Here is a 7,930-nt window from a genome sequence, read left to right on the forward strand (position 1 = left end):
ATAAACAAAATGTTTCTCAGACTAGTACTCCCTTATTGCTTGATTTACCCAGTTGCCACAATAGAAAAAATTCTACTTAAATCTCTCTTTGTCATATACCAAAAAGGAATAATATAATTCATTCTTTCATATTGTCAGTGTGGCTTCTGCATGACATCAGCTAGGGACTTTATTTTGTTGAAAACTTTTTGATAATTTAAAAAATACTAAACATAAAATATATGGCTTATTATTGTCAATGATAATCTTTGCAGTACCTCTCTCCTATTTCCATTTCTACAATTCCTCTTCTGCAAAATAAAAGTAAAAAGTATTCTTGACCACAAACAACCTAATCATATAAAGAAACCAAATACAATACTTGTACCATGGGAGAAAGAAAACAAACAGGAAAAAATCAAAGTGATACATAATATAAAAGTTATTAATGGTAACAGTATGCAGAACAGTTATAAAAATCTATCATTAATCAGGCACAAATAAATAACTTTATTATATAAATACAGAGAAAAGAAATAAATCTTTTGTACTATTTATAAATATATACAGTACACCACACATTAGTCCATTTATATGGAGTAAAAAAAAAGTCGTAAATTTTAAAATATTTCACTAGACACAGTCCTCGTTTCCCTTATGTTACAATACAAAGGAAGGCCAATTTTATTACTGCATATTCTCAAAGGTATTGTTATCAGTAACAAACAGTTTAACTAAACTAGTGTCAACACAATGAATCCTTATGCTTGGATATCTCTTGAAATTCTCAGCCATATTATGTAATAGTCATATCAGAAAATAAGGAATATGAAAATTGTCATCACTGAAAATGGTGATGAAAAACAGTGTTGAATCATTTTCTTCAAGCAACTGAAATAATACAGTACTAACTGGAAATAATATCACAACTCATCTGCACTTGTACAAATATGAGAGCCATTGCATAAAATCCTAAATTTAACACCCTTCTCCTCTCCTAAAAAACAAAAATACATACTTAGTTCCTAGTACACGAATATCACCAAAATAGCAACCAAGTTCATAAATCAAATTACAGGCAAAATGGAAACACTGTTGTACTCTTATTCCAAGTGTTATGTCACATGATAAGCAAACAAAATGCATTATACTGGTTATTTCATGATGAAAAATTACCAAAATGCATTATACTGGTTATTTCATGATGAAAAATTACCAAACGAGCTTTTTCCTTTTACCCTTCCACATGAGACATTAGGACTATCAAAACATCCTGACACTGGAAAAAAATTCACTGGGGCAAAAGTAATGCCGCATGATGCAACAGACTTGCATATATTCCATACATGGACACATCCATTAAGAATTAACTGGACTGATAAAATGAGTAAAAATGGCATTGTCAGACTTTTACCAGGAAGTTAATTGTGACCACTGAGCCATTTTTACTCTCTGTGGGCTAACTTAAAGGATTTGTTGTTACATAAAATGTGAAAATTGTAGAAGGGTAAAGTTGAAAAAGTTGGATAACTTGGTTTTCAAAGAGTACTGCCAAAAACAACACAAATGGGGCTGAATGAATAAGGTTAAGCAGCTCTCACTTTTGGATTTACCTCCTGGTAATCTGAACCTCACAACTTGACCATAAGGATGCCAGACCTTATGGTTATGTAGTCTGAACTATTTAAGTTTTACACTTACCAAGTGGTAAATATAAAATATAAATAGTTTTGGAATAAAGAATTCCATAAGTTTATATCTTAGAATATCAAAGAGTTCTCTCACATATGAGAAGACCTACAAATACAGAAAAGAACTAAAAAACTGTACTCCATAAGCATTATAAAAAAAATTTATTATTAATAATCACTAGCAGTCTCATTAGTACATGTAAGTGGGAACTCTTTACCTAGCAAATGGATGTTTGTTTTAATGAAAAAACCTAAATAGTAGCATACACTTTAAAAATAATGTAAGATATTGTTTACTGCTAAAACAAATAAAACAACTAACCCAAAACATCTGAGACTACCTAACAACTACAAAAAAAATAAAATGATCTAATAATAGAACTTCAGTTCTAAAGTGATACATCTTTGTACTATCCTATGTCCCAGGTTAGTCCCTTGAGAGTTCTAGACATGTGACCCAGTGCTTTGGTTACACTGCTTGATTGAAAAAGTTCTATTTAAGTAATTTATAACAAGAATTACCTGATGTCCAAAAACAGTCATGTTTACTTCTTACATATGGAACCAGAAAGAAGATTTGTTTGGCACAATAACTAAATTTAATGTGGAATCTGTTTGCCTCTCAGTGACTTACTTAACATGAATTAGTTCATTAAGACAATATATATCATATTAATCTCATATCCTGTTTATTAGCTCACCTGATCACATCTCTAACAAACCTCTCACAGGGTAGTCTTGAATGATTATAACAAAATATTCAAAAGTTGAATTTTTTTCTTTACTGAATTTATATATATATATATATATATATATATATATATATATATATATATATATATATATATATATATATATATATATATATATATATATATTTACATGTACTCAATCTATAACTGATTGAAAGAACAGAATTTTTTAACAATTGACAAAATAATGGTAGAATATCAATACATGTTACAGAGGGATGGGTCTAGTTACACCACAGTAGTTATGGAATCATGAAGAAAGGTACATATGAAGAATCTGGACCAGATGAGAGTTCAGTCAGAATGTTCATACATAAAAACAGAATAAAGTAACTGTATAAAGAATACTGAACAGAACCTTGACAAGAGACTGACACATTAAGAACTGAGAATAAACTGAAGCTTATTTGTGACATCCTGCATGGTAAGTTGGGGTGATTGGGGTACTGACAAACTTGCTTCAAGAACTGTATAACACATCATTGTGGAAATAACAATGAGCACTAACATTTCAGAAAGGTGATGCTGGACAGGAACCATCAAGACTGTACAAGAATGATTGTACATAAGATATTTTCCAACAGATTAATTTCACACAAGTTTTATGAAGCAACAATAAAAATTAATGCTGCAAATCATACTGAATCTGAGAGAAATGTGGAAAACTCTCTGGTACTGAGTAATGTGACAACACTGCTGTGCATCTACAAAATCTGAATGACAAAGGTTTACAAAACAAGTGGCAAATTTACTAATACACATAGAAACTAAAGAGATATAGGGATAACCTTTGATGATGATTTAAATAACAGCATAATTAATGCTGGAAAGAAGAAAATCTCTACAAGTAACTTATTCCACAAAATAAAGAATCTTGAATACCACTAACATCCAGACAAGAGAAAACATCCAAAAGTCTTGGAAAAAAAGAAGTAAAATGTGGGACAAATACCAACATGTCCCTGGATATGTGAACCTTGTAATTCCTAGACTTAGATCCAAAATAAATGAAGTGCTGTTTCAGGTATTCCCAAAAAAAGCATGGCTGGGGTTGCAAGAAACATGCAGTATAGTTACATATTCATAAATAAGTAAGTATAGAATTATCAGTGCAAAGTAAATTAAAATTCACTGATAAAATGCAACTTACATGTGTTAACATGATAAAATTTTGAAGTAAAAAGACCCTACACAAAACAACCATATTTATGAACACAAATACTTGAGGAAACAAGAAATCATTATGTGTAAACATCAACTAAGGCACCTAGTGTAGAAAACCCTTGAAGATAACCTTCTGGGAGTTGGGCAAAGACAGGCCCTGGTACTAGGATCTGAGTAGGCTTCAAGTTGTAGGATGACTACACATTCATCTCATGGTGTCATCTTGCGTTCATTTTCTGAGGAGCAAGTATTACCTTGAAATTTTAGTCTGCAACTGGACAACCTGGTGTTCCACAAACACATTCTATGTTATATAAGTTCAATGTCAAGAAGCATGAAGATTTTATTTTGGAAACAAAGGTCATGAACGTCATATCATATAAAAATAAATCGAGCCACATGTACGTGAAATGAATGGTAACATGAGGGAACTTGTCCAGCATATTACATCTAAGGTCATAAAAATCTTTTTTTTATGATCAGCCTTTGGTACTGTCTATAATTAATTCTTTAGATGTATTGATGGCTGTCTTACAAAGGCTCTTCAGGGCCTGCCACAATCTCTGAGTCTACCTGAAGTCCTAGCACATCTGCCAATGAAGTACTGTTGTCTTAACTGACCATGGAGGTGCTCCTGTGATCAATAGAGCATGGAGAGATCATGTATCAAACAACCTGAAGAACTAATTTCTTAAAACCCACAAAAATGACAATTTGTCGAAAATTGCATTTTTCCTAACTATACAAACCTGAGGTCCTTTAACAATAGGAAGGTAACTAGCAGCAGCTGGGGTACGGTCGTAAGCTTCGAAACAAGGGGAGAACGGTAGTTAACTGCTTGTCCGATCGTGCGCGCGCGCCGCGCCCCGAGAGGTGAAGAATCACTTTTGTTGCTTTAGGCCCATGCAAAAAGTTGCAGAGTGAGGGGTGGCATGAGAGGTGGACTATATGTAAAGGACCTCAGGTTTGTATAGTTAGGAAAAATGCAATTTTCGACAAATTGTCATTTGTTCCGATACGTAATACAAACCCTCGGTCCTTTAACAATAGGAAGACTCACTTCTTGGTGGGAGGAATCTGAGTCTTTTTGGTGAACAGACTGGTGTTCGTCCAAACCATGGAGTTGCCTCCCTGGTCGTAAGAGCAAGGGAGGGATCCAAACCTCTGTCCGATTGATCGGGGTGTGCACCGCAGGATCAATGGTCAGACCTCTGGGGCCAAGTACTAAGAGAGAGGCAAGCGTATCTCTTCGTACCAGCAAGCAAGAACTTGTTCCTGTTTGCAAGAGACAATCATAAAATGATGGGTTAGTCTCAAGTTTGGCATTCCGAACTTCCATCCCCATTGTTGGAGGAAGTTGGTGGATATTTACTCCTATCCCTACTGACAGGGATAGGATGGTGCTCTATTGAGTAGCTCACCTGCATCTCGTCCTTACCCAGCAGGGTGACGACCGTGTCCCTCTACCAAAGGTAGAGGAAGAAAAAGATGGGAAGAGGAGCCAGTCACACTCTCATTCCTCATCCATTCTACGGTCACACCAGGACTCGATGCTGTTCAGCCTGCGAGGGTCTGGGTTAACTACACAACGTGTTGAGCAACCACCACGGTTCCCAAGGAAAAAGATCCAAGGAACTGTGGGCAATATCCTGAAGGTAGAAGGAGGTGCATGCGGTCCGGTTGGACCAGGCGCCTGCCTTCATTACCTGCGCCACGGAGAAGTTCTTGCGGAACGCGGAGAGAATGATGAAGAGGCGTCCACACTCATCCTGGGTGTCGAGTTTCTTCAGACAGCTCCGTCGCACCTTCACAGGACAAAGCAGCATAGCCTTCGTATCGGAGGTCGGTGACGTCCATTAGGGAGGGTATTGTGAAGGACTCGAACCAATCGTCAGTTACCGAAGGGTTCTGAGTCTTCGCTACGAAGATCGGTACGAAATCGAGCGACACAAATCCCCATCCCTTTGTGCTTGACTTCTCAAGAGAAGTCATGCAGTTACCTAAGACGAAAAGAAGGGAATAGTCGTATGACCTATCCCTCTTCTCGACTTTGGTTATGTACAGTACTCATACTGACAAGCTATTAAGACGAAGTAATGATTGCTCTGGAACAAAAACCGCCAAACTAAGTCCACAGCATAGTTCGTAACTGACTCGGACGCTCTGACAGCTGCCGACTGACTGGTTCGGAATCAGTAGAGGCAAGTTGTCCAAGCATCCGGGTAAGTCACGTGACCTTCGCCCTTTAAAGAGTTATGCTGAGAGACCAAACAAATAAAATATTTGTTAGTCACCGATGCCGGACGCGCGGCGATGATTCTCTTAAATGCATAAGCTCAAAAGGCGAAAGTCAATTGCCTTCAAAAGGGACCGAGGTTCCCTGGATGGCAAGAAAAAATCTTCATAGACGTTGAATCTCAGCTTAAGGAGAAACAACACTATGTGACGTTTGAAGACGAAGGTAGGCAATGAATGCAACCTACGTCTTCCAGCTGAATCGAGAGAAGGAATCTCAAGATTCTAAAACCTGTGCTTACAAATGACTGAAAACGCTAACCGCCATTTCATTGCTGTCCGTTGTGCAATGAAAGCGGGGCGTTCTTCAGTAATGAAACACAGGGGAGAGCCGCTTGAAGAACTGCTTCTCATGGGCTGAACGTTTGGAAGTAGAGCTGGCAGGTGTGGGAGTAGGCGATGTCTTTCAATACATCTGCTAATCCGGGGTGAACAATGAACAATTGTACACCCTCCGAATACAAGATATTTTGAGGACAAACTCAGATTCCGCAAAAATCATTCGCATTATCGGGATACGATGCAGCAAGAGACTATTACAGAATTCTGTTACCGTGCGGTAAACAGAAAGATGAGAGTCGAATAGATATCTCTGTTTAAAATTCTCGCAATACCGAAGACGATGAATACTAGCGTTTCTCAGCAGTAGATGGTCATTCATGTATGCGAGAATCCCCGTTAATCAGAGACTTAAGTCCGTGATTGTTTGGGCAGAGATACGGTTGTTATTCAATCAAAGCAGGTGAGAAAGACATAAACAACCGTCTATCTCAAAGCGGCAGCTGATACTGAAATGCCTCGGGCAATTCAATACGCAGTAGCTGTCGCTGACTCGTCATCCTGAGTTGCCAAGTAATCCTTTCCACGAAGGAATGCGTTCGGCTAGAACCACCGAGCATAAAAAGATATGCTCGAGCAATTATATTTAAGCGAAACGAATTTCGGTAAATATAAAAGCCATAAGTATATAAAATTGAAACTGGAAACTCCTGGGAGGTTGCAGGCAACCCGGGTTGCAGTTCAATTAGAATACTTTTCGTCTAAGTCGCAATCCTAGCGCCTACGCCCCTACGGACCATTCAACTGCTTAGCAGAATCATGTCGCGAGGTTAATATACGTTAATATTTGTAGGATTCTGAACAACGATCTCCATCCTAAATTCTTTCCTTCAAGAAAACAAAATAGGATTGGAGATCGACCACCTTCGTTCTCTATTAAAGAGAGTGAAGGAGAAGTCTTCCTCGAGGAAAGCTTCAATGGGAACAGAATACTAAGACGATAGTTCCAGCCAAAATGGAAAATATTTCCCGTCCGTTCTTCTCTATTCCAGGTTGGTCGCCTACTGTGAGATAGTCTTCTTTCAGCAGCAGTCTTCTTCCTAATGCTAGAAATTCCAGGAATTCGAGCATAGGCGAGGTTCCCGATTATCGTGTAACATATCGGGGATTCTCGTCTCGCTCACTTTGGACCGTGGTCTCGCCTAAGTGTTTGGAGATCGTAAGAAACTCTAAACACTCTGAATGCGCTAGAAATTAACCGTTAGAATTCTTTAAGCAGTCTGCGAAACCCCCACCGAATTCGTCAAACGATATCGGCTGGTGGTCCTCTCGATTCCCGTAGAAATCGAGAATGGGGCAGGATCCCTCCTCAACGACCGGGGCTTACGTCAGGTAGGACCCGAAGGTCCCCCCTGGTAGCGCAGTCCCCCAACGTGGGATCCTACAGAGAAATCTCTGTAGGATCCTTCCCCTTTCCCTCGTAGCCGTAAGGAGAGAGGGAATGGGGGAGGAATTGGATACTCGCTCGCCTTCCCAGTGGAACTAGCAGTTGGAGAAGAGTAGGAGCAGCCATCGCCTTGCGGCGATGGCCTCTCAGAGTCTGGGAAAACGTATCGTCAGGAGAAAACGTTTTCCCCCCCCCCCCCGAGGAGGGTTACGAACTCTCACTGTAGGTAAGGGTCTGCCGCCACTGTGAACGTCGTCTGGGTGGGCTGATCGGACACCTGACAGGAGAGAGCCGATACCGTCCTCCGAACTCATTTCCAGTCC

This window comes from Macrobrachium nipponense, chromosome 29 (assembly GCF_015104395.2).
Source record: "Macrobrachium nipponense isolate FS-2020 chromosome 29, ASM1510439v2, whole genome shotgun sequence".
In the NCBI taxonomy this organism is placed as follows: Eukaryota; Metazoa; Arthropoda; class Malacostraca; order Decapoda; family Palaemonidae; genus Macrobrachium; species Macrobrachium nipponense.